The 27791-nt window shown below is 46.8% G+C and overlaps 1 protein-coding gene and 2 long non-coding RNA genes across 4 annotated transcripts in view; 2 read left to right on the top strand and 1 right to left on the bottom strand.

Moving 5' to 3' along the window:
- The window catches only part of IGF1R (insulin like growth factor 1 receptor), a 132418-nt gene that overhangs the window by 26554 nt on the left and 78073 nt on the right, over positions 1-27791 (top strand).
- On the top strand, positions 24-27306 carry LOC116653915. The gene is made up of 2 exons (XR_004308547.1): positions 24-4079; positions 23458-27306. It is a non-coding gene; the product is annotated as an uncharacterized LOC116653915 (long non-coding RNA).
- On the bottom strand, positions 13287-13913 carry LOC116653914. The gene is made up of 2 exons (XR_004308546.1): positions 13826-13913; positions 13287-13419 (listed from the first exon to the last, which is right to left on the bottom strand). It is a non-coding gene; the product is annotated as an uncharacterized LOC116653914 (long non-coding RNA).

Below are 27791 nucleotides of genomic sequence, written 5' to 3'. Positions count from 1 at the left end.
GCACAGTCTGCATGGGTGAAGCCTGTGAGCTCATGGTGTTCTCATCTTTTCCTGCGGGCTGTATCTCCCCAGGTGAGATGAACCTGTGGTTACCTGCCCACGGCGCCGCTCTGTGTGCCCTGGCTAATCATTAAACGTGTTTGTGTGACCCTTGACACCACAAGTGAGAACAAACTGGGTGTGTGAGGTGCATATCCCTCATCGACACGCTGCTGCTGGGGGTTTGGGCACTGATGTGTGCTGTCAGAGGGGCTCGTGATGCAGCTGCAAGTTCTCCTGGCTGTTAGCTGAAGTTCAGCTGATGCGCTTTGGTGGGTGCAGCCTGTCCGTCAGCATGACCTTGCCATGTGTTTAATACTTGTTGTGACATAATTGCTTTATAGGCGCTTAGCTGTTCTCTTAATAAACAGCGCTCTGTGACTATTGATGCTCACCGCTTCCTGTGTACTCTGTGTCCTTCCATCCATGTTTCTCTGACTTGTTATTAGTGTAAAAGTTGAATGCTCTGCTTTTCCTCTTTTCATCTTTTTTGCTTGATGTGAGCAGTCTATGGGCTTCTGGGCGATAACAGCTCTGGTTCTGTGACATGATGCCATTTAGGAAGTATGTTGAAAGTGTTGAGCGCGCAGCAAAAGTCTTTTATATCAACGCAGCCTTGGGAGGAGGAGATGTTTTTCTATGTATAGAAACTTCCCATATAGGATGGTGAGGGAAGGCTGCAAGGGGGTTGCCTGTCTCTTTAAGTGGGTTTATAATTGGCCAGGAATTTTTGTCAGCTTAGTCACTGCAGCATTCAGCGGATGAGGGAAAAAAACCACAGGCCCCAACCGTTACAGCCGTGGATAGGCTCTGTCATCCCAAAGGAATGCATGTGAACAAAACACTTTGTGCGGTGCAACGGTTGGCCTAAACAGTATTGCATTCTTAGAGCGGGCTCTGAGTCACATGGAGCAGATGGATTGTTTCGCTAAAATGGAAGTTATGTATCAGAGAGCACCGGACGGAGCTCGTAAGCGCGGTTCAGAGAGGTCATGATGTGGGTGTGGCAAAGGGGTGGAAAGGTAAAAGGAGGAAAAAGAGAAAAAAGAGAAGGAATGCCCTTGTTGTTTGGTGAAAATGGCTTCCGTGGCATGATAAGGGCGGGAGGATGCTTTGTGCTGTTAATTACAGGGCTGGCACGCGGCTGTGAAGACTTCTCCCTGGACAAGAGACAAGTATGGTGTTAATTCCGAGGCCTTCGTGGTCCTCAGATGTGCGGTGCCGGGAAGCCTCGTGCTGCACGAGGTCATCCAGAGAAACTGCTGTTGGTGGGAAAACATGCCAAGCCAACAACAGCAAAAGCCCAACACCAAAGTGGAGCCCAGCCCTGCAGTCTGTGGTCATGGTGCTGCTGCTCAGCACCTCCTGCTCTGTGCTCACCCCTCTCCATCCCGCAGCCTCTCCAGCACACCTTGAGTTGGTCAGTGACAGTCAGCTCTGTCTCTTTGGGTGGCGTTTCCCATCGTTTGGTTTTATCTTTTCCTCAAAGAGATCAGCAATAACTTCCCAGGAGCAGTGCCCACCTCCAGCCCTAAAGTGTGGAGAGGAGAAGCTGCGACTTCTGGCTGAACCAGTTCAGAATTGTGGATGTTTTTATGTTTGGTGGGGGATTCTCTGAAGGAGCCCTTGTAGGCCAAGTGTTTCACCTGCAGTGCGTGGGGGAGGCTGTATGGACATCAGAGCTGGCTGTTTGCACCAAGCACGGTGTACAACTGAGGTTGTGATGCACTGTCTGCACTGTCTTCAGTCGTTGGAGAGCCTGGGGCAGAGTGGTGATGGTGAGCCTGGCAGCATTCAGTGCTTCCTCCTCCCAGAACAGCCACCTTTTATTAAGGAGAAATACATGAAAGCATCAGAGTTCAGAGTTCTTAGTATTACACCCACAGCGGTGCGCTCGTGTTGCTGGGACCAGCAGCACCTGCACCTGAACACTTTAAGCACATCTAACAAGCCAAATCTGTATTATGTTTATTCAGTGAAACCGTGTGGTGAGAAGTGAAGCTCTTTATGTGCTGAGAGGTCTGCAGCATCTGACCGGGACACAGGGGTGCTGCTGGGATGAGCACCTTCAGCAGGCAGCAGGCCTCTGTTCTGCCCTGTTGTCCCAGTCATTATTCCAGTATCCAGGGGAGACTGACACTGGTGTGCACAGCTCTGTCTTGCCTCATTAAACACAATGCCTTTAAGCAGTAGGGTGTTTTGTTTTGTTTTGTTTTTTTTCTTAACGAATCATCCCCACCCCCCAGATCTTACTAGAAGAACTTGAAATAAAACGAGTCTCCCTGTTTGTGTTCTTGGCAGCAGCAGTGACTATGGCAATAACTTGCTGGGCTTCTTGCAGGCCTTACTCCTGTGTTCTTTGGAAGCTCTTTGCCTGTCCTGTCCTCCTTGCATTGTGCTGTGTGGAGCTGGGATCCTTCCTGCTGCTGCTTGTCGCCTCTTTCCGGAGCAGCACTGACGCGATCTGCCTGTCTGTTGCATTCTGCTGCTGCTTGGTAAACTAATGAGCAGAGGCACTGCAGCTGCCAGCAGGAATTCCTTTCCAGCAGTTTTGTGAGAAAAGTCAGCAGGATTAGGGCTTGGTTAAAACTTGATGTTTCAGCAGATCTGCTATGCAAACCATTTGGATGAGGGAGAGAGCAACCAGAGTGGCAACCAACTTTGCTTGAGGCAGGAGAGAACTGTGGGAACAAGAAGGAGACGGTCTTGTTCTCAACAGACTGTAGAGCCGCTCAGATGTGAGCAGCTTGGCATGCTTGAATATATATGTATATATTATATGCCTCTTTTCTGGAACAGCGCTCTGAGCTGCCCTCTGTCCTGGCTTAGAGGCAGCAATTATTTCAGAAGCCTTTCTGAGTGGCTGCTCTGATGTTTTGCTGTCAGAGGTGCCAGATCATGCACCAGATCTCGGCTTTGCAGCACCTCCCTTGGTATCTGTCTAGGGAAGGAGCACTGGGGCACCTCCCAAGTATTTAAAAATAGAAATAAACATCTCATGCTCTTTCTTCCTTCCTTGATTAAATTTGTAGGGTTTGTGTTGGGCTTGTTTTGGTTTGTGTGGGTAAATGGGTGTGTCTCGTGCATGGTAAAAGAAATTGCAGGAAAGTCAGAGTCAAAGGATTATGTTCATGCATTAGTTTAGAAGCCACAAGGTCTTTGATGGTTCTGCTTTCTGGGTCACTTTGCTGGGTTCTGCTGTTCTAACCGCTAAGATTGAATGTGTTTGTTTTGGTTCCCGGTGATGGGTGTAATGTGGTTGCGAGGGGAGGCCTCCATCCCGGCAGTGAGAGGTCATCTGTGGCCATGGCATGTGGGGGTCTGGCATGGGACCTTGGTCTGTGCCCCCTGGAAGAGCAGATACGGGAGGTGGATCTCATCCTCCTGCTGGCTGCAAATAGCAGCTTTCTAGGATGTAGGAATTACAAGTCTAGCAGCTGCAGTAACCAACAGAGGAAGAGTCACAGATGTGATTATGGTAACATACTGCTTAAGTAAAATTAGATGTGGGAATCGAACTTGTTTTTAATTTTCTTGTTGTCTCAAGTGCTTTTTGTGCTACTTGTTTTTTCCATTCTTGCGAGGCAGGTGTGGTTTTACCTTTTTAATGTAGTGCAGTAATGAATGCTTGAACTTCTGTGCGTAGCTGTGGAAGATGAGCTTGTCAGAACTAACAAAAACACAGCGTTTGGTTTGTGCTGCTGTGGGAGCTGTTGGGCCGCCCAGAGGCGAGCGATGAACCAGTTGGGCATGGAGCAGCCACTGGTTTAGCAAGGCATGGATGGAAGCTGGTGGTTGCAAACTAGTTTCTTGTGCTCTGTGACGCCTGGGCCGAGCTGCCTTAACTCTGTGAGGGGATTGTTTCTCCAAGTGACTTCCAGTTAAATCATTATCTGGGTTCAGAATGAATCTTTTGTTTGTGGTGTTCTGTCTCCAGGTGACCAGAGTGTTCCTGAGGGTTGGGTCGTGTATGCATGTCCTTTGGAGGATCTCTGTTGATACCTTAGTCTGCTTTCTCACTACTTATTGTGCAGAAAGAGGTGAGAAAATGGTAGTCATATAGAAAAATACTCGTGAGTCACTGGACCAGATGGTTTGTTTTATAACATGCGTTATAGAAGGGTGTTTAATTTGTCTTCAGCGCTGTGTTTTGTGAATTGGAGGTGTAGAAACTCTCCAAAGCCAAGTGATGGTTCAAAGCCCTTCAGTCCTATGGCAATGGATGAGTTTTCAGGGAGTTGTTTCTGGTCAGACCATGGGGGAATGCTGACCTCAGCACTGATGTCAAAGGCCTTTGGAGATCCTACTGGAACATGAAGAGTGCAAGTGGTTTGGGGAAAGGTTATGCCTGGACTGCTGCTTGTTTGGGCTGTGCTTTGGGTGGGTGAAGCAAAACTGGAGTATTTCGGTGTTTTTCAGTATGATATCCTGACTTATTTATCTGAAACAGGCAGTTGTATTGGAAAATCTAGGCCAGAGGACTTTTCCAGCTGTAAATATTGACTCATGTTGTGAAAAACAACCAAACTTTCTTGGTTCATTAATGTAATTTACTTGAAGGCAGGACAATGCACTTGACACAGCTTCTTATGCCCAGGCTTTTATGCAGTTCATACATCTCCTGGATTCTAAATTCATTGGTTTAGGTAGGCCAACCAAAGGAGACCTTTTCCATCTATAACAGTAATGCCCAGCTTGTCCAATTAGACTTGATTTACTTGTGTCATCTTGAGTAAAATCAGGCATCTGAGAAACTAACCTGTCTCCCAGCTGTCTCTGGAGGTGGAAGTGAGTTGTGGAACTGAGCCCCACTCAGCTCCTGTTGGAGCCAGGGGTGGGTTTGCATTCAGGGAGCGCTTCAGGTTGGTGCCGACCCTGTTCTGTTGTCAGCTGCCCTTTCCTCTTGTGGCTTTGGGTCACGGGGAAGTACATGGGGTTGTGGAATCTCCCCAGCCCTGTGTTCCCCAGGGCTCGTTGTTGTCAGTCCTCATTTTACCCCCCACACCCACGAGCCTCTTTTGTTAATCTGTGAGTTTTGGGAATGCCTGAAGAGTGTTTATTGCTTTTATTGTTTGAGTGGGAAAACGGCCATGGAGCTTTGACTGTTCTATGGCAGGAGAAAGGCTATGCGGAACCCCAGGCTTTTTTTTCTTTTTTTAACCCCAACAAGGAGTGTGGAAAAGTAACCAGTAATTTAATTCCAAGTGAAAAATCTCTTGCTGGTTACAGCCCAGGGGCACGCTTTACTTGATTCCAAAAATCAACCAATAAATAAATGTAATGACTCTCTAACATATCTTGTTAAAGTATAGATCAGTCAGTGCTGCAAAGGCATTTTGGACTGAGGCTTTGTGTGGATGGGAGCTAACAGCTGGCTGTGCTCACTGCTGGCTGCCCCATACAGCTGCCCTGTGCTGTAGGGAGAACTCAAAACCTGCCCTGTTGAGCCTGGTTGGGAAAGCTGGGATCTGGGAAGGGGGAAATGAATACTGAATACTGCAATGTGTGTATCCAAAGCAAAAGTGCATAAGCCTGAGTGGCTAATTTGGAAGCTTCTAAAAGAAGCTGCTTCTGTTTTGCTTCACAGGGGTTTTATCTTTCTATATCTATAGAAAACTCAACTTTTAGATGGTTGGTGTCATAAAAGTGTCAACAGATGTAAATGATGAACGCCTTGCCTTGCCATGGTTTTTGCTGTTTTGATATATGGCTTTCTGCAGGACGGGGCCCTTTCTTCCAACACATTCAACATGTATTAAGCATTTCAGAATGATGCTAAGTAATGTTCATTAAGCAATATATATATATATATATATATATATATATACATATATATATACACATATATATTCCTGCATCTTCCCTGTGGGTAAGGAGCAGAATTACTAAATAACTTCTTTTGTTGTTCCCAGCAGCTAAAAACCAAATGCTTGTAGGCATTTTGTGTGTTCATTTACATGCTAAATGCTGCTGGTAATGATTGGAAATCTGTCAGCTTCTTTGCTATTTCATGTTTTCTGTATCCAGAAATCTACTTCGCTTTAGAATTGTGGTGGATATCACTGGTAATGGAAATAAGGGAATTTATTGCTATTGTTCTCTATTTCATATAATCCCCAGGCTGCCTTTCTCTTTTTTGTACTCAGTACCTTTAAATTTTTAATGCTATCACATCTTTTAGATCAGTCTAATCAGAACTTAGCTTCACATATCTGAATTTTGCAAGTCTCTTTCCTGCATTTTGGGTGATGCATTGCATGTCTGCTCTGCGCATGGGCAGCTATTTTGAATGGGCTCGCTTTCTTTTTCTGTCCTATGCTTGCTTTGCAGGAAAGTAGCTTCTAAGTTGCAGCATTCCAGCTGTCCCGTAAGGAGCACGATGTGATGTACCACGAGTATCGTGCACACGTTCATGTTTGTGACTGGCTGCTGGTACCCTTTAGCTATCAGCATGAAGAACTGATGAGCATCTTGCTTGGATGCTTTGATGTCAAATGCATTTCTGTTATTTTAGAACCCTGTTTTTTTCCCCCTTGCATTGCTGTAGTGATGTACAGGGCTGTATTAAAGTTCTGTAGCTTCCTGCTAATGGAAAATCAGTCTGCTTGAGTGAGCATGCTAGAGGTTTTTGGAAGCATGTGTAAGGCCTATTAAATGAAAGAGACTGAGATTCATTGCATCACGACAACTTAGGTATTTTTCTTCCAGTTTGCTTTTTAGAGACTTGGAAGCATTGTAGTAGAAGAAGGAAGCACATGCAAGATGAAATACCTGCTCCTCCTGTTCTTGCTGGTGTTTGTTGCTTTAATTCCCTGTTTTCTTCCACATATCTACTCACATTACCTAGGCAACAGCAGAATGCATGGACTTGTGAGTCAGGGGAGGAACGTACTTGCTCTTAGATAATAATTTGATTGCTAAGTCCGTGTTGCTTGGTTGTTTTGTGAGGAAGTAAAGAACATGAGCTAATTGTGTGCTCTGGAAAGCCTAATCATTGTTTCAGATGTATCTCAGCAAGAGGTTAATGGTGTAGTGCAGCATGCAGGATGAAATGCTGTGTGAATCAAACTCCAGCTCTCCTAAAAAGTTGGAAGTGATGGAGGTGTCTTATTGTATAATGCATGATCCAGTGATAGTAGCAAGTGATTTGTTTCACTTAATGGTGTCTATATTAAAATCACACAAATTGCAGACCCTTTGCTTTTCCCCACGCTTAATGCGTACCAAGTATGTGAGCAGTGGGGATGTGGAGTGGAAGGATTGAGGTGCATGGGAGAGTGAAATCAATTATCTGCTGACACATTGGTGCAGGTACATCTGCAGGAGCATGAACTGCTGCTGTGGTATTTGCTGAGCAGCTCTGTGTGTGTGTGTGTGTGTGAGCAGCTCTGTGTGTGTATGTGTGTGTGTGTGTGTCCTGACACCAGGGCTTCCTATGGTGAGGTGGAACAGGCATCGAAAAATAACACCCCCTGCTTCAACTGAGAAGAAACACCCAAACAAATGTCTTGAAATGTCTGCGTTTTTAAGTAACACTAACAGTAGCGTGAAAGCTGTTTGTCTCCCATTTTAGCGTCTTTATTCAACCAAATTCATTTAGAGAGGAGCAACGTATATTTGGGCAAGGAAGACAGGCTGGTTTTGTTTGTTAAAACATTTCTTAAGTGGGCAGTGTGCAGGAAGGAGAAGCGATGGGGTTTGTTTCTCCTGAGCATCCCAGCCCTGTTGCTGCTGCTCCTGACCTGCCAGCAGTCGCTGTGCCGCAGGCAGCAAGACGTGGAATGCCAGATGACAAATGTGGCTTGAATAATTGCATCTAGGTATCGTTTAGGAGCATGGTATGAATGAGCATGTTTATTTTTCATTTTAAAGAAGGAAAACAACACTGATCTATTTTGTGCTGTGTCGTCAGGGAGCCCCAGCTTCCTTATAGCTTCTTCTGGAGTTCTTTGAGACACAGAGAGAACAGAAGAGTTAGAAGAGGTTTTTCTGTAAGGAAGCAAGGCTTTAGCAAGTGTGAGTCTTAATGTGAGGAGGGATTTAGTTTGTCTTAGGTTACAGAATCACAGAATGGCCTGGGTTGGAAGTGACCTCAAGGATCATGAATCTCCAACCCCCCCACCACAGGCAGGGCCGCCAGCCTCCACATTTAATACCAGACCAGGCAGCCAAGGGCCCCATCCAACCTGGCCTTTTCCCTTGGAAATCTCTTATTAATGGGTAGCGAGTACAGCAATTTGTGCTAGGTGATGGGAGAGCTCTATTTCAGAGAGGGGAAGCTATGGAAGGTCTTTCTATGGGATCCTTCCTTGGCAAACATGATGCACGTTGTACGTAACTTGCAACTTACTGACCAGGCTGGGGGAGCTCTGAAGGGAGCACGCTGGTTTCTGGTGAGTACCCTCTATCTCTCAAATAGCAGGCCTAGCATTTTATATTTTTATGCATGTATATACGTTATGTATTTTTATTTCTTAAAATATACAAACTTGTATAGTAGTGGTTGGTTTGCACTGGTGTAAGATGAAATACTTGGCATGGCACCCACTGTGGTCAGTGTTTTTAGAAGCAGAGCTTCCAGAAGTTTCGGAGTGCAATACTGAGTTCCATCTGTGTTTCATTGGTACTGAAGGAAGGTGCCCATCATCAATCTGCAGCACAGCTACACCGGGATGGCTTTGCTTTTTCTACTCATCCCCCTCTCAGTAGTATGGCTGGTTTAAATGCCTCCTTGCCCTGCACCAACCCCTGTGTTGGTACAATTGTTTATGGACTCAAGCAGTAAGTGGGAGCAGAGAACTCCATCTGGTTTAAAAATAACTTGGTCTTAAAAACTAAACTGTATTTTTAACCTGGGTCATGTTTCTTGCTCCAGAACACGGTGCAGCCCTGTGAGTGCTCACAGTGACGCAGCATGGAGGTGCTGCAGTGTCCTCGGGGCAGCAGTGGCTCTTCCAGCAAGGTTTTACCTTATCCACCAGGGGAATGAGGCTGGGAAGTGAGCATGGGAAATAGTTCTGCTGCTTCTTCAGCAGTTCTGCAGCGGAGGGATGTGTGCTGTGGATGTTTGGGGCCTTTGCATCTCTTCAGCTCCCTCAAAAACGTGCATGGGGTCACCCTGGAGCCCCAGCAGTGTAACAGCAACAGCTCGGCTCTGTCAGAGTTGTTTTTTGCAGGTTAAAGTTGGCTTCATGAAGCCAAAATCTCATTTTCAGCTCTAAGAGAAGGAAGAATCCCATGTACCTTACACCTGAGGGAAGAACTGAGTGTGCAGTTGCTAATAAGTCACAGGGCTCAGCCTTCTCATCAGTTGGATCTTCAGTTCAGACCTCTCTTTGGCACAGCTTCCATCAGCATTCTGTTTTCCACAATGGGGAGAGGGCTTACTTTGTTTTTCTTGCATTTGACAGAATCGTTTTAGTGTATTGATGGTCCCAGGGGTGGCGTGCCTTGGTCCTTAATGTGGCAGATCTGCTTCCTGTTCAGACCCGGGCTGTATCCGTGCAGCCCTCGTTGAACCAACAGTTGTTTTTGAGGCTCACAGCAGGTCTGGTACAGTGCTATGGGCAGGGGCTGCAGGGGATGGGGGTGATGCCAATGGGGCAGTGGGAGGCTTGCCTGGCAGGGCTTAGCCTGGATCTGTGCTGTGTATGAGCAGAGCCCACGCGTGGGTTGGACTGGTTTTAGGGTTGAAACAAGAGATGACAGGGTATTACAAAAGGCTTATCTGCAGCACTGGCCGGTACAGGGTGCTCCCAGTGACTTGTGAAAGGCAACTTCTTGGTGCCAGCACTTGGATATCATCTGATTCCTTGGGGCTTTTTACATAATTACCTTGCTTTGGTGCGTCTAATTTTTTCATAAGTGAAGAAATACCTCAGTTCTCTCGTTACAGTCATAAGCCCTTGGCTGCAGCGTGGTGTCAGCAGCATGTGTTGAAGTAATCACTTGCAGGAAGTGCTGGTTACCTTCTATGCTGGGAGGTGATGTCCCTCATTTATCCAGGTTACGCTGTTTTCACATTTCCTTTTGTTTCTTAGGTAAGAATGAATAAATTCCAGTTCTTGAAAGTTCTGCTGTGTGAAGATTCTGGCTGCTGTTTGTGCTCCTGAGTGTGTGTGTGTGTGCTGAGTGCTGGACATGTTCAAATGCTGGAGAGAAACTTCAGAGTGGCAACAGGGGAAAGGAGGGGAGGGCTGTTTGTTTGATGGTCAGTGCACCCTGGAGAAGAGATTTATTGTGTTAGCATTAGGATAAATAATGGCCTTCCCTAGCGTAGCTTTGCTTTTCTAATTTGTATTTTTCTTCGAGTGGCCGGTTTCTGCTTGAGTTTGACCCATAATAAGGGGGCACAAGAATATATATTTTTGTATTTTTTTTCATCTGAGTAGGCTTTTGACAATTGATACGTAGCTCTTTGGTTACCAATAACAAACAAGATTCCTTCTTAATCATTCTGATCCTACTGCGGGGGAGATGTCCTGGATTTAATGTTCCATTTGCAAACTGCTTAAATCCCATGTTTTCTTAAGCAAATTGAGTGTCTTTGCTGAGCTGCTTGCCCACGTTCCTCATTTACCTGTAGTAGGCTCTGTGACCCCACAGTGGAAGATCCTTTCTGAGATGTGTTTGTTGGTTTCATGGTTGGGCTTGCAAACCCGTGTCAGAACGTTGGGTTGTTGCTGTGATATGGGAGCTGCTGAGTTGTAGCATCAGGGCCATCTGTATTATTTTGCTGTGCTATTCTCCATAAGTTCTCCATGTTTGAGGGTCCTACCATGAACATTTGTTAAGTGAGTTGTGCTCGGTCTCTGATCCGTTGATCAGATCTCAGCCTATAAGCCATTTGCTGACCCAATTAAGTGATGTTGTTCATGGTGACTGGGATGAGGTGCCACCCCAGTTTGGGGTTCACTTCATGACTTTGGCACTTTGTTCATGGGACAGGCGCACGCTGTGAGCAGCTGTGAGCGGCTTTGGAATGAGGAGCGTGCCTCCCACTTGGCTCCCAAAGGTCACTGCTCTGCTGGAGGAGCTGCTGCCAGGCATGCACGGCCATTGCAGAGCTGGTCCATGTTTTTAGGAGAAACCAGCAGTGCTGTGCCATATTTGAGAAGCTGGCAAGTCCCTTTAGCCTTGCTTGTTGTTATTGCTTAGGTTGGGGTGGTGGTGGTGTAGGTTGTTTTTTGCTTTTCTTTTGCTTAGGTGAAGTTTATGGATCTTCTTGTTGGAGTTTGCTGGGTTACCAGTGAGTAATACGCTGCAGGGCCATCTCTACTTCTCTAAGAGGCAAATGTGGTTTTATTTCATGTTCCTCTTGCTGGACTGAGTTTATGTACTTCAGTTCGTATGGGATTTCTCTCACACTAATTATTGGCTCTGAGAAATGATTATAGTAACTAGAAAAATAGAAGCTCTGGAAGCTGTTGTGCCCCATTTGTTTGGGAATGTGGTGTCAATTTGTCTTAGAAATAAATGCCACTTCTTCCTGTAATTGTAGGGATGTGGGGGCAGTGAGATGGCTCCTGCCGGGTGCAGCATTTAGATCTGTGGGCTGGATTGGAGTTATGTGCTGCCATTTATAGGATTGTATTTACTTGGTTGTCATAAAGACACTGCATTGTTCAGCTGCCTTCTTTTATTCGTGTTTGTGTTAAAAAGAGACCAGGCAATAAATACCACCTCTAGTTCTCTTTTTGGCCTTGTCCTGTCTCTCTTGGGTCAGCACCAGCTTGCTCTGTGTGTGAAATGGGACTAGCACTGACCTTCTCACTTTATGAGAAGCCCAGGACTTGAGCATCATCAGCACTGCAGATGCAGGCCCGGTACCATGATAAATACTCCTCTTACATGGAGCATTGCTCCCAAGCTCTCTGTACTGTACTCTGTCCGCCCCGTGCTGGGGAGCAGGCTGGTACTGACGTGCTGTGTGCCTTCCCCTGCCTGGGTTCATGGGGCGACCCATGTGCCAGTTAAATGCATCTTCTGATGTGTTTGTGTGAAGGATTGAACTGAATTGCTATCCAGGTCCTCCATTTACAGATACAAGAGTAGTTTTCCACTTAACGCCATGAATTATTGATTACTGTGAGCTTCTTTTCCATCTCAGATCCTGCTGCTCTCATCGAAGGCCAACTGGAGATGTCCCCCACCATGCAGCATTGCTGGGATCACGGTGGGGAGGGGAAGGGCCCCATCGGTCAGTGTGAGGCTGAAGCTGTAGCGCAACTGTTAGGAGCCGTGCAGGACATGCAGATAGCTCAGCACTGATAACACCGTGTTGTGTAAATGCCTCTGTGGCCAGCAGCAGTAACTTGGGTCACGGTGACATCCTTACCTTGAAAGCATTGCAGCTGGGGAGCTGTGTACAGCATGTGTGGGCTGTCCCCATCCCTGGGCTGCTGGGCTGGGGGAGATATGGATCATGGTGAGGCATTTCCTGAAGCTTCCAGTATTTCTTATGTGCCCTTACTGATAATGGAGGAGCAGGGAAAGAAGTGTTATGGCATTGGCATCATGGAGTTAGGAATGTTGCAGTTTACCTAAACAGCGTGATTTAGAGCGGAGATGTGGAATTTTTGATCCTTGAGTAGATGACAAGCTGGAGCTGAGTGCTGCTGTCAGCATGGAACAGAACCATTTGTCTCTGACCTGAATGTGTTTACCTTTTTCTTGTTTACTAGAGATGAGTGCTTTGCTTTCTTGCACGTCTCCCATGCCTGCAGCCGGCGGTGCAGCAGTTCTGCTCCTGGGGATGTTGTTTGCACCAAGCTCCATCCTGCCACACAGCACACGGCTGTGGCTGTGTCTGTTACCCTGTGACTGACAAAGTGCTGCTGGATTCTGTTACCGAGGGGCTGCACAAATACCCATAATGCTGCTGCTCTAATTCTGCATTGAAAGCAAGAATGTTCGTGGAATCTTGGTCCTGTTCTTTAGGCCTTGCATTCCTCAGTAAATAACAGTATTTGACTATAAAGTACCATTTGGGGTTTGGGTAAGGGAATGCAAGAGAGGCCCAAATGCATCAGTTCGCTGCTGCTGCTCTGGGCCTCTGTGCAGGGGGAGCGGCTGCTGGGAGCCCAGTGCTGTCACCCCTCTGTTTTCCTGCCCTTTAGAACTGTCTGCTCTCAGTTCTGTGTGCCACAGATCCCCTTCTCTCTTGTGCTGGTATTTCCTAAATGACCCTTATCTGTAGGGATGTGACTTCAGTGACCGGTGAGGAGGATCTGGGTGCTCTCTCTGTGTATTTTGCCACACTGGCTTTATTTTGAGAGCACGTTCTGCTGGCCATAAATGCAGATTGCCTCAGTGCTTACTGCCTTTCTGGCTGCTTGTGTTCTGCTTCAGAAGCTCGATAGTGACTCCTTGGTATGAATCCTGTTGAAAAAAGGAAAAGAGAAGAAAAAGGAGCTGGGCCTTTGGGGCATGTGCTTTTTTGGTGGTTGAAAACAGGAGCAATAAGCATCTCTGCCATAACCATTAATGTAAATCCAAGCAGATTCAGTATCCCATGGTCGTGGTGCTGACAAAAATTGTATGACTCAATGCTGAGCGCACAGTGAGATGGCGCTGGTGTGGCTCTGACCATTGCTTCTGATCACTGGCTTCCATCACCTTCCCTTTCATCATGTGGAATTCCAAAGGGACGATCACTTTGTTTTGGGCAGTATATTGTCATTTCTTTCTTTATCTTCTCTTTTTACTTGATCAGTGTAATAAAAGAAGTAGTTGTGTGAGGGGTTCAGCTTCCTGTCTGGGGTCGGTGTCTGTCCCTGTTGCTTACCTGGGGCCCAGGGGCTGTGGAAACCCACCAGCAAAACGAGCACATAAGGAGAAAAAAGATGGAGAATGAAGCAGTGCTTTTTTGTCAGAAAGTGCCACTGCTGAAGGCTCCGGTTACGACCAACTCCATGGAGAGCAGAGCTCTGCCTACAACTGTTTTTCTCCATGAATCCAAAGAGTTCCGAACAATCAGCCCCGCGTCACAGCAGCATGCTTGGAATCTCTCCAAGGTTCGTGCTTACGTAGAAGCCCTCTTCAGTAGTTTTCCATGTCAGAAGGATCCTTCTGATTCCAGCCTCGCACTGACAACAAGAGCTGCCTGTGCCTGGAGGCTGTGGGGCAGGCAGATAGCGGGGAGCCACGGGCTGTGCCCAGCAGCCCCATGTTTAACCTGCTGTGACTAGAAGGGCTGATCACATGCATGGTTTGCTACCAGTGTCTTTGCAGGCCACATGCTGCAGCTCAGGGCCCTCGTTAATGTGCATCTCTAGGTTGACTTGTTGCAGCAGAACCTCCTTGAGCCAGTGTGGGCATTGCAGTACATTGCCGTGTAGAGTAAACCTACACATAACTGAGCAAAACGATGCTGGTTCTTGCAGGGACCTCGCTGGTATCATTTTTCTCTATCTTAATGAAGCATTAAAGTTAGTTTACATAGTGATAAATATAATAATTATTGTAGCTATGGCTGTGTGCCCAAGATGCCTAGAAAGCTGAACATGAAATCTTTCTAATGGCATCGTAATGGTCTTTTGTAAGTGCTACAGAATTCCCAGTGTTAGGTATAATAAATAGTGCACGTTATTCTCCAGTGGACTTGTACAACTCAGCAGTGTATGCACATGGAAAAAAACTGTATCTTCCTTGCTTCAAGAAGGTAAATATTTCTTATGACAGCTTTGTCTGGGTAGGCAGCGTTGGGCAGTGGGAATGCCCTACAAGGCAAGCTGAGCAGACTCTTACTGCACTGGGCTTGCTGGGGAGTGAATCTGTGTGTGTGGAAGAAGAAGATAAGGTGATAAACGCATGCTGGGCTTTGCGGGGTTGGCTGCATGCCTTCCTCTGCACTCATAGATTTCTGTGCGTTATTTTCTGTTTTGTAAATAATGGATTTCACAAGAATGCACACAGACTTGCCACGGGATGGCTTCCTTCCTTTCTCCCTCTTATATTTTGCAGAGGAAACAGTCTGTAGCCAGTGTGAGACGCTTGTTTGTGGGTTCTGCTTCACTTGGCAAACTCTGGTTCTTTTCACTTTGGGTTCCATTGCTGGCAAGGGTCAAACATTTAACTACAGAAATCAACAGGAAGCCGTTGGACCAAGATGCATCAGGCAGGAGAAAAGCTGTTTGTGTTTTTTCTTTGCTTGTTCCGGCAGATCTGAATTAAAGCTGTGTGGAGGAGTATTGTACTCTCGAATTTCTAGTATTAAAACATACTCCTTCCTTTCTCGTGCTTTGAATTCTGTGCCGAGAGTATCTGCATGGGCATAATGTGTTGCAGGTGAGCCATAGGCTTTTCATAGTACGGAGGGCTGGATGTCTGTGTGGTTCCTGCTTCCCTTACACACAAGGATGCAGATTTCCAGTAGCTCTCCATGTTACGATGTGCAGGTTGCTCACAGCTGCACTGTGAGCATTTGACTAGAACAGAGCACTGCATCCATAGCAACCACAAACATAAAACCAGGGTGGTGGTTTTTTAATCAAATCTTAAGACGTGTGTGTAGAGTTCTGTGAGAAGTGAAAGAGGAACGAATAATAGGATGAGAACGTATAAGGATCTTTGGTGATTTCTGGAGCTGTCATTACTTCATTGCTTTGTCCAGTCTGTTTTCTTAATCCAGCAAAGATCACAGTGTCTCAGAAGTGCTTGGAATGTTGTTTTGCAGGTGACAATTTGGTGCAACTCAGGGACTGATTTTTCCTGTTGTGTTGTTGCTTTGTCTGGAGAGGGAGGAAGGGGGGAACAAACACGAGATAATGAGGAATAGGTGCCTCATGTGTAAATATAGCTATTTTCTTTAGAACCTCAATTTAGAAGACAGACCACAGACACTGGGTCTGCAGCTACTTACTGCATCTTTGGGACTGCTTGAGCAGATATCATAATGCTATTAACATACAGCAATAGGGCCAGAGCTGGCCCTAGACCCTAAACCTGCAGTGGCTCACAGGAAACCTGTGCAGTCTGGTTCCAGCTCAGGACTGGAGGCTGGTGCGTAGGATCATAGAATGGTTTAGGTTAGAAAAGACCTTCAAGGTCGTTGAGTGCAGCCATCAAATCGCATCAGACCGTGGGAGAAGCCTACACCTGGATTTATTAAAGCACTGCAGGTCACTGTCACCAACCTGGAGCAACGTTTGAGGAATGGGGATGCCCAGAGGGTTGGAGGACACTCACATGAAAGCAGATGAAGAGCTAAATCTGTCTATAGCTCGTTGCAGAATAATGGATGGCATATAAATATATGAACTGTGCAAATAAGAATGAGGGAGTTGCTTCAAAAAATTATCAGACGGCCCAGGCTCCAATTGAGGCCAGACAATGTGCTTCCTGTGACCTCAAGTCAATCACTTAATCTGAGTAATCTTACTTGGTAGCTTGCGTTCCTGTTTAAGTTAGGAGGGTGATAGCGTTAGCCACTGCAGCGTGTCTCAGGTGTGTAAGGATTAGCGGGTTAAATTTAGCTAGGACATCAGGCACAAGTAGGAGATGAGTGTAATAAAAATGCTGCTGTTACTGAAAAGCAGTTGAGAAGTAATCTCCTTGATAATGCTTGCCAAGCACAGGCTGTTGTAGACAGGACATTTCTAAATTTGCACTGTCCAAGGCAAAACTCTTACATAGCAAGTCACTGAATTGTGCGAGGTGTGGTTCTCATTGCTGTGTTTTGTCATAATCTGACTACTTCTTTACAAACCAGTCTATCACTTATCGAGTGAAGCTGGAGGCCTCCTGCAACATCTGAACTTGGAGATTACATTGCAAGGGTCACATAGGTGGGTTGGTGAGAGGGTAAGAGCTACAGCTGAGTTGGAAGGAACTCTGCTTTGCAGAGCAGAGACCCTCCAGGGGCTGAACGCTGCCTTGGGTTACCTGTATGCAGCTCCTGCAGCCAGGCACAGATACTGTTTCTCCACAGACACTGTAGAAATGAGGGTTGACCACCAATGAATGGAATTTTCAACCCTCTAAGGTGGCTTCTCCCTTACCTGGCTTGGAAGAGAGTTTTTGGGCAGGCAGGAGGAAGTGCAGCAGGGCTTTCTTCCTCCTGTGCCTTGGTTGCCTGGCATTGGGAAACCAACCAGGCTGTGATATGGCACAATCGAGGCCAGAGCCAAAGTCACTTCAGTAAATGCAGTTAGCTGCTGTCTGTCTGCATCCTGTGCCTGTCAGGGCTTTGCTGTTTCCCAGCTGTTTTCTGCTGCTCCTGTGCCAGTCTCCTCCTCTCAAGAGCCGGTGGAATAGTTGGAGCGTTGGGCTTCATCAAGGCACAGACAGATCTGCTGCCCTTGCTTTGCTCTGCAGCACTGTGCCATCACCTGCACCTTCCACACCCTTGGGATCCTGCATCTCCTGTAAATACACGTAAATACGGCAGGGCTCATCTGGAGGAGGAGGGAAGCAGGAGGAATGAGTTCAGCAGATTGCTCCGATTTCCTGTGGAGGCATTGAGGGACAAGAATGTCATGGTCATGTTTAAACTGATATGAAATAGGGCCTCTGCGTGCAGCCTGAGGAAGTGTGTCCTTATTAAAGGAATGGGAGATGAAACAGCTGCTTGTCGCAGAGGGTGGGAACTTCCAGAAGACTGAAAACATCAGCCAAGGTTCCTTGTCTTCTTTATACAACGAGTGAAGGTTCTCTGCCTCATCCATTGATGCCCTGCTTATGAGAAGGGCTTGCAGAGCTCAGGCTGTAATCTCAGTACTTGCAGGGCAGGTGTGCCATAGAATGTACTCAAACCTCTTCTGAAAGATGAGGAAAAAGATGATCTGCATTTCATACAAATCAATTTGATGAGCCAAAGCGCGATTTTCACTACAAATCTTCAATTCTTGTGAATGGATTTCTCAGACTTGTACGTGTATACCCATGTGTTAGATCCTTTCGTGACCAGCATACGGAGAGTGCCTGTCTGAGTGTGCTCGTGTTGTTCCAGCTGAACAAAACCAACAAAACCACTTCTTTTGGAGTTGTTCTGATTGTAACCTAAGAGCCTGGAAATGATTTTTAAATGGAGAAAGTGATCCAGCCTCGTGCTGTTGTTATCTAAATGCAGTCTCTGTACACACAACGTTGCTCCATCTGCCCTCTGTGTGCCAGGAGCTGCTGCAAGTTCTGCTGAGAAGGAGCAGTTATAGAGGTGGAGGTATTCATCTCAGTCGTAATTGTTTGCTTTTTTTCTGAGATTTTGAGGAATGCAGAAAAAGGAAGAGTTGAAACTTGCAGTAATCTTTCAGCAGACTTGATCCCCCTTATCAGCCATGCATTTATCAGCGCACGCTGGGGCTGATGGGGATTGTGATGCTGTTGTGCCCCTGCACACAGTGCAGTGTGGTGTGTGTGTGTGTGTGCTCTGTCATTGTGGTCTCTGTCCCCCTGTTTGCACAGCAGTGCTGTGTTTGTACCAGCTGCTCAGTGGGACTGGGAGAACTTATGATGTGAAGTTCAATTCTTGCTTTCAAATCTCCATATTTGATGCAGGGGAATAGGATTGTTGAGCTGTGTGAGAATGGCACTGGCTGGTCAGCAAAACGTGCATGCAGGGTGTGCTGCAAGGTGAGGAACAAGAGTATAAGCAACATCAGCTCTGTCCTGGGGGTCTCAGCCTCGGAGCACCCTTCACTTGTAAAAATCTTATTAAATAGAAGAGTCATTAAAAAATACAATCTTATGCCATGAAGTGTTGACTATAGGAGGGGAAGGTGTCGACTTTACCAAGATTTGCTGCAGAAAGATGCTTTGAGCTGAAATGGCTGCAGTCATTTTTATAGACTAACAGGTTTGAATGTTTTAATAGGAGCAGAATATCTTAAATTAGCGGGTGGTTGTGTGAATTGATTTATGTTCTTAAGTACACGTTGGTCTCTGTGAGGTTGTTTTGTGAGTAGGGTTTAGGGACGTGGAGCAAGTGATGGATACTGTGCTTGGCAGCAGATCTGCCCACACCTTATTTGTCTTTCAGGGTTGGTGCTGGGATCCAGGCATGTGAGGGCGGCCCTGGACCAGGCGCAGGCACTCCTGGCTGAGCGTTATCTGTGTGACATCGAGGGTTCGCAGCCAGATGATTTTTCTGAAAGCTGCTGGTGTCAGTTTTGGGGGATAATGAAGAGGGAAGAGGATTTGGGATTAAAATGACTCGCCTGCTGTGTGCTATAGATAGCTGTGAAATAGTGCAGTTTGTTCGGGGGCAGCTTTGCTACCTGGAAATAGAAAATAATCCTGGAATGAAGCTGCGCCCTGTGCTTTCTGTGGGAAAGGCATCCACGTGTGTGTGAGGATGGGGCAGCTGCTGCTCCCTTCCATGCAGAACTGGTGCTGCTCGTGCCCACTGTGCTGGGTGCAGGGCTGCGTCCGCATCCCCAGTGCTTGTGTATCAAAACAGATATAGCTGTTGTTGGTGGATTGCTGGCGGTGCTTAGGGATGGTTTTATTCTGCAAAAGCGCTGTTTGCTTTTTCTCGTGTTTCTGATAAAAGCGTGAGTTCAAACCAGAACATTTTATCTTGATGTTTCACTGTAAAAATAAATTTTTTTAGCTCTCTCTTAGTCAGTTGGCCAGAACTTAAGCTTGGAGCTGGCGCTGGGCTGCAAACCTCATAAGTGCTGCTATTGTTGGAGGGTCACTGTCCGTTTGCTTTTAGTCCTGTTGACTTAGAAAGTAAGAGAAGAAGCAAAGCGGTGGAGCTGCATACCCTGATCTGAACAAGAACGTTTCCTATTTGAATCAGAAAGGGTCAGTTTCTGCCCTCATCCCTGGAGGGATCAGCCCCAGCCCAGCAGCACTTGTGATGCTTTTGCAACTGAAGAGTGGAACAGAGAAATGTAACTTACTGGGATGTGTGTGGGGAGCTGCCTGATTGTACTGAAAGGCGTGGGGAAAGAAAGTGGTTTGGGGAAAAAAAAAAAGAACAGAAAAAAAACCAAATACAAAATGCATTTTAATTTAATTTTGATTGTGGAAATTGGTGAGAAGTATGAGAGGAATTACAAACAACAGTACGTATCACAGCACTGCCATTCAGTGCTGTAATATCTTATAGTAAGGAACATCGCATGTGTTGCTAGGAGTTAAGGTCAGAGGGTGAATTGTAGTTGCTATATGAACAGCCTGTAACAGGCTTTGTGAGAAGTTAATGCATGAGATGAATATAACCCTTTTGCATTTATCTTCTTGCCTTGGTTTTTTTTGCTCCCTGGGCATGCAGAAGATCTGCACCTCATTCTGCCAAAAGGTCACACTGGGATGAATGGAGTCCAGGAGGTGCAGCTACGATCCTAGAGGTCCGTTAACACCTCTAGCCTTGCTGGGTGCCATTAGAGCTCATTGCAGAACAGCTGGAGGTGACACATGGAGGTGGACCTGGTGGCTTTTGTCACCTCCACGTTGTGTTCTGTCGCTGTGCTGGAGGCAGTTCTGCATGGCTCCTGCTGTGCAATACTGAACTGGGGTGTTCATATGAGCTGTAGGGCAGGAACAGACTTCTGAAATACATGCAGTGGAAAATAGTCATGTTAAAGTGTGCTCTCTTGGCTGTCTTGTGTTACTGGGAGATATGGAAATAGCCATTCACCCTGTACTTCTCTAGCTCTTGGGGTTTTTGGATTCTCGTTTACACTTGGAAGGTTCTCCAATCATCTGTGATCAGAGCTTCCCCCTCGGTGGGGTGAAAATAACCCCATCTCTGGCAGTGGGGCTGCTGACCTGCTCAGAATATGAGGTGCTCACAGGCGTTGGGTTAGTTTACAGATGAAGTATATTGTGATCGTGTGTGCAGATGGAGGAAAGGCAGACACTTAGCTACATCCTTAACATAACCCACTGCAGGAAATAATTAAAAATTATAACTCTTCCCTTTGAATAACAGTTGTATAATAAGCTCTTTCATATTAGCAGTCACTTTGTATTGCCAAGTCTTGATTGTTCCTGTGTTCAAAGGAATTGTTTTATGGAGTGTTTTGTTTTCATTGGAAGTCACAAAATAAAAAAAAATTGAAAGCATTGCCATTATTAAAATGGAAGTTTTTCTCATCAGCTCAAACACCTGAACTTCCCAGGCTCCGTTTCAGTGGCAGAAATGTGGCACATGGAGCTGTGCCCATCTTACTGATGGCACATAACCTGCAGTGCCTGCCTGAGCCCGGCTGCACAGCGTTGTGCTGGGTGGGATGGGGATCTGCTGCACTGGGCACCTGGGTTCTTCTCTGCTGTGAAGGAGTGTCCTGGTGAAGTGCTGTGTATTTATGTTTGTGGGGAGCTGCTGGCTTGGGTTTATCCCCTTCTGAGCATTTAATTGTGGGGCAATCTGAGGACTTGATGTGTGAAGCTTTGATTTGCAGAACTGAAAGCCCTGACAGCTCTTCTGTTACCTGGTGATGACACTGTTCTCTATCACTGTTGATGCTCCATCCAGGGCTTCGCTGGTAGGCGCCTGTGGTGAGGGTGCAGTCAGAAGAGGAGGGCAGTGGGTACGGATCTGTCAGTTACATGAGCTCATTTTTCCTGGTAGTGTTGCATTCATTTTGGGGGAACTGAAACTGTGCTTTATCATCCTGGCATCACCCAGCAGCTGCAGGCAGCTGCTCACCGAGACGCATAGATAGAGCACAGCAGTATCACTGAGGTCAGGGTAACTCCAGCAGCTCCTCCTATCTTAAGCATTCAGATTCAGGGAAACCAGGGCTGCCTCTTCCTGGGTAGAGGCTTCTCAGTCATTTTGTTCCTTAGGGCTGTTTGGTGCAAACCCTGAAGTTTCAGGACATCCCTTTCACATCACTTTACTGGAGACACTTCAGTAACCTTTTCATAGCACACACAGCTCTGTGCTGTGCCGGGGGTTTCCCAGGTGTAACTCTAAAGGTTTTGCTGCTTCTGAAGCTGGGGAAAGTGGTGTACAAGCTGAGATCTGTTCCATGCAGTGATGGGAAGAGGGCTGAGAAAGGCTTAGAGGTGCAGGGGGTTCCATGCAGCCTTGGTGTGAATCCCTGAATTTACAAGGTGTGATTTAGGAAAGATATTGGGGGGCAAAGAAATAGTGTCAGTAAATGCTGACAGCATCGACTGTCATTTAAAGGGAAGTGCTGCTCTGTTCAGAATTGGAGAGATGTTCGAGGAGTGCAGGAATAAGTTGTGGAAATAAAGCTACATATGGTGAGATAGACTTAGTGTGAGGGTGCCCACTTGTTTCGCTTTTGATTCAGAATTGTTCTGAGTTTATGAATTTGGAAGAAAATCCTTAAGCTACTGCATTGCTGCTAACAGACAACCTCGTGTTGCTGAAATAGGACTTGGGAGCCAAAGCACCTGACCCAGAGGGCGTCCTACCATAACCTGGCTGTGCCATGTTGTCTTCTGAGGGCAAAATCACCATTTGTGTCCATGTCCTCCTTCTGGAACCCCTGCATAGGGGCTGTGCTGCTCGCCCTGCTCTGTGCTATGAGCTGAGCGTAGGTGTGCGTAGCGACAGCACATTTATCAGCGGTTCTTGGGATCTTTTTAGGAGTGGGATTGGAATGGGTTTGCACCCCATGCACATGGGAGTAGTGTGCTTCTGCTGCATTTGTGTTTGTTAGGCAGCTTTTAATGCTTAAAAGTGCTAGAAAACAAATTCTAGTGACTTTTCCAGAACTATCTTAGTACTGACTGCAGGTGGAGGTATGTCAGAAGTGAGTGTTCATTGAAAGGTCTGTGTGCCCCACATCCAGCATAGCAGTGAGTATCCATGCCCAGCATGAGGAACAAGCACAATGTGAAGGAGCCGCAGAGCTTGGCGAGTCGGTTTTCCTGAGTCCAATCAATAATTAAAGAAACACCTGGAGATGTTTATGTACTTTGGTCTGCAGTTGTGTGGGGGGATGGGAGGGAGGAATGAGGCAAAGTCTGCAGGAACTGCCCCTCGCTTTGCTTGCTTCAGCAGCACGAGGTGTCTGCCGCTGTTACTCTGCACTTCCACTTTCCCCTTTCTTAAATGCAGAGTGCTCATCTGAGGAGAATATGAAATCTGGAACGGGGGAAACACCTCCTCATCTGCAGGAACCGAGGAACTGCAGGCTGAATTCCTTAGAAAGTAATAACGCCCCTGGCTGAGAGTCCGATGCCTGCTGGGACTAAAGGCTCCTGTGCCGTGTTTGTGTAACTTTTACCTTCGTTGCACTTTGTTGAGACGTCGGAGCTTCGTGCACATGGAGATGTGGGCGCTGCCTGCAGTGTCTGCCCGGTGCCACCTCGCAGCCGCAGGGCAGGATCCGCAGGGCAGGATCCTCGCTCCCGCAGCAGCCCGGCGCCGAGGTGCTGCTTCCCCTTGCAGAGGTGGAGGGCGTTTCTATGCCAAGGCGGTGTTTTTCAGCACAGCTCATGTATGCAGATCAGCCCGTGTTTATGCATACATATATTTTTTTTTCAATCTAGGGTGTGGTTAGAGCAGACTGCCCGTTCCTGTACTCCCAGTCCTGAAAACAAACAGCAGCAACAGAAGCGGGGAAGCAAAACAACACGCCGAGGAGATGGAGCGAGCGCTTTACAAGCAGCGGTGGGGCCCCATGTGCGCTGTGAGCCGCTCCAGGCGCTGCCGCCGCAGCCCAGCAGCGTGTCGGCATGAGGCACCTCGAGGGGGAAGGCGAGGGTGGCCTGTTTCTGCCCTTTGTATGTGTGTGGGAAGAGGAATGACACGCCGTTTGGCTTTCCGTTCGGCTTCATAAACCCGCAGCTCCCCACACTTGCTCTGAGGACGCTTGTTTACTGTGAGAGCAGAGATTTTGTCACCGCTCGCGTCCCCGAGCGAGGTTCCTCCTGGCTCCGCTGGAGCTGGCTGTGCCTGGAAGGAGGGAGGGAGGGAGGCAGCGGTGCTGTGCCCTCTTGTTTTTCTCTCAAGCAGGAAGAAAAGCTGAGGAGCCTGTCCTCCTCCTCTGAGTCAGCTGTGGTTATGGTTTGCTGAGTAGGCGTGAGTGTTTTGAAGGGAAAAGCGGCTTCCAATTAAGGCAGCTCAACACTGCGCCCAAATGAGTTTGGGGAAGCTTCCCCTCCCTCCCTCGCACACACTCCTGTTGGAGCTGACAGGTTGGGGGAAAACTGATTTATGATGATCATAAAAACTATTGTACGCGTCTGGTAACTCTCCAGCCAAATGGGAAAACAGGTTTTGAGCCCTGTTGAGCTTTTCCACGTTGATGGCTGTTAGCACAAAGCTGATGCTCTGGGCCCCGGGGAGCAGGTGGTACAAGGGAGTCGGGAAGTGCCCTGTGATGAAAGAGAAGAACAAATGAGAAGGGATGCTGTGGGGTTCCTATAGGAATCCAGAAGCATAAAAAACTGATCTGAGAGTTGGCAGGTGAATGCATGAAGCAGCTCCTTGAGAGTGATAAAGAGGAAGCCAGTTCCACTGCCGTTGTTTGGCCTTTCATCGTCACACACGCAGGAAAATCATTTACTTGAGAACGTCCATCAAAAGAACCTGATACACGAATGTTTGTCTTGAGCAAGTGCTTTAAGAGTGCGTGACGCTTGAAAGCAGTGAATAGGCTGTTGATAGCAGTTGGGTGCTACGGGAGAGTGAGAACCGACCTCAGTTGGCACCGGTTCTTTCCATAGGCAAACAAGCACGGGCTCTGTAAGGTGTCCTGCTTCTCTGTTCCAGTTATAGCTGTGGAAAGTACGGGGACATTTCACTGAGCCACACACAGGTACTTCCTCATCAGATGATGCCCGCAGTCTCACTCATCAGTATAAGGTGAAAATGGTGGTGATGAGTGGACTGACAGGGCAGTGTGTAGATGGGAGGTGCAGGAGCAGCAGTGCCCACGTGGCTGCTGGGCTGGGTGGGGGCACTCAGTCACCAGTGGGTGCTGGCTTGAGTTATGCAGTGTTTTGCAGAGGAGCCTGGCTCCTAATCACATGCCTTCTGATGCTACTATTTGCTATCAGTACAGCTGGAATAGATAATGCTTTGTTTCTGTCCTTAGTTGCCATATCTTTGCTAGCGGAAATAGCCTGCTCTTATTTTTGAGGGAGATGGAAACTGCTTTACTCTGCTATTCTTTTTGTATCTTTTCCTTTTTCCTGCCAAGATGAGCATAATGTGATTTGTAGTGGTTACTTTCTGGACAAAGCGATCTGCGATGAAAGCTAAATGACTCTGTTTTGCCAGCATCTGGAGTTCCAAGTTTCTTTGTATCATTTTGTTTTGCTCTTTTGTACGGACTTTGATCACATTGAAGTTGCAAGAAAGTAACATAATGGTGTTTAAGTGGAAGAGGAAAGTATAAAAGCTGTTTCACTTGTCATGAGCCCGTGCTCTGCCTGGGTAGTGAGCTTCCAGCTGACTCCCATGGCAAAAGTAAATACCGAAAAATAAGAAGTACGTGGGCTTCATGGCTGGGTGCAGAGTTAATATTTGTAATGAATTCCAAATGGAAGCTCCTCCCCACTTTCTGGTTCGTGGTGAACAAGTTATGAAGGGTTGTCTTTGGTCTTGGTGAATTGTTGAGTTTTGAGACTGTGTTTCTTCTTAGCAGATGTGGGTGCCTGCAGTTTGCAGGTCTTGTGTCTTGCACCGGAGGCCGTAAGGGAGCTGTGCAGTGCTGGCTCGTGCTCTTTGGGTACCTGTGGGGTGGGTGTTCTTTGGACCAGCAGGACAAAATTGGGTCTCTGTGCTGGTGGGCAGTGCTGAGGATTGAAATGGTGTTCAGATTGTAATTAATTGTCTTGTTTTCTATATAGAAAATATCATAAGTAGAAGAACACATTCGTCTTTATAAATCATAGCTCTTCACTTGTTTTTGTGGTGTGTCAAAAAGGCTTGATACGCTTCTGGTACTGAAGGGAATGGGACACTGCAGAGGTTCAAAGGGTGATCCCACACTGCAGAACTCTTTGCGGTCTGCACATGTTTCATACACCTTGTAGGCTGTCTGAAGGCTTCCAGCATCTGGTACCAGAATGCTGATTTTGGGGCAGGCACACAGGTTAAAGAAAATCAACAAGGTGCTAAACAGGCACTGTCCCTCCATTGGTCTCCTGTTCTCATACAGTTTAGGTGCGCTGAAGAGAGAATGTGTTCTGCCCAGCAGATCAGGCGTGTTTTCTACCTCCTTGCCGAAAAGCTGCCCAAGGTGAAGGTGATGTACGCAGGAGTTCACAACTACGGTTCTGGTCCAAGAATCTTCTGCCTGTTCTGTAATGGAAACTGTTCCAGAAATGTGAATGGCAGCCATGCTCACAGACAACAGAAACCTTCTCCTGCGGAGCTTCTGGCTCCCACCATCACTGGAGCCTGGGATCTGCCCTGGTGATCACACCTGGGGGGACAGCAGCTCCAAATGACTTTCAGCACATGCTCGTGGGACTTGTTCCAGCAAATACACTTCAGACTTACACAAGCAATTGTTGAAATATTTTACCAAGAGTTATTCTGGGAAGAGCTGCCGGCTGTGGTCTGTTTGATAACGTTATGCCTGTTTTCAGAGGGCACGCCTGTGGGGAAATGCTGTCTTCAGGGCTGTGGAATGGCAGGACTGGAACCTGAGAAGTGGTGTGGGTGGGGTAGGGGCACATTTCCTTTATTTTCTGAGTAACTTTTTTAATGAGATGCTGCTGATTAAGATATACTTTATTTTTGGACTGAGCATTAATGTCTTACTGCATTGTTTTGGTAGACGGGCACATCTGGGTGGGTCAGATGTGGCAATAATTGCCACAGTTTGGAAACTTGGTTTTCTCCTGAGATGTGTGAGAGCTGATGGTTCACTGCAGAGGATCTTGCATCATCTCCCAGCCTTATGTGGGCATTCTGATGGGCGAGCAGGATTGTGTCAAATACCACTGAATTATCTGCTCCTTTAATCTGTCTGTAAGTTTCAATTTGTTTTTATTCAGGGCCTTTTTTTTCCCCCCTCTCTCTCTGGTCTAGAGAGAAAATAGCTCCAGTGATAAGACATAGCTGGCATTTGGGGTCAGTTCTGCAATGCACGTGGGTTATTTTTCCTATAGTGTGAATATGATCCTTCCTTTCTTAGTGTAAAAATGAACAAATGAGAGCAGGGCAGGCTTTCTTTTCCTGCCTGTGAGCTGCTCTCAATTGCACGCTGTTGGCTGTGGGCCCCTTCGGATGTTGAGGAGAATGGAAGAGAATTATTTGTCATCTTTTGCATTGTCCAGTTATTCTAACTTGGGAATAAGGAACCGCTTTCTTGTGCGCGTTACTTATCTTGGGAAGTTGGCTGTAAAATAAGTCTTTTATTAAATCACTTTGTAAGAAGTGGATTTGAACTTCCTGATTTATTGTTCAGCTGGAGAATTGGTCATTGTTCAGCAGGAATTGAGGTTTGTTTAGCAGGAGAGTCAGAAATGGGGAACTCGCGCTGATGGTGACAGTTACAACCAGTCACTTTATTGTCTGGTAATGAAACAAGTCCTCGGTCAGGCCTTGGCCCCTCTACCAGATAGTATCAGTTTCTCAGGTTTTGGATAAATACCCAAGTTTTTGACAAAGCTTATTTCAAAAGAAGACATATTTGTGAGGAGAGGGTCTTTCTCATACCTCATATTGCATTGGGATATCTGCAAACACTGAGCATCACAGGCGGACTCTTCGCCCTCTTCCCTGTATCTTTCTTGCTCCTAATAAGCACATTGTCCCGTTCAATTTTTCCTTTTATAACATTTTGGAAGTTGTCTTTGTAAGTGCAAACACTACAGCTGGGGATTTATTCACACTGATGTTGTTAAGCCGTGCTTGAGTTTTATTC

Source organism: Coturnix japonica, chromosome 10, assembly GCF_001577835.2.
Source record: "Coturnix japonica isolate 7356 chromosome 10, Coturnix japonica 2.1, whole genome shotgun sequence".
Lineage (NCBI taxonomy): Eukaryota > Metazoa > Chordata > Aves > Galliformes > Phasianidae > Coturnix > Coturnix japonica.
Note: the sequence above shows the minus strand (reverse complement) of the source record. Positions and strands in the feature narration are given on the sequence as shown.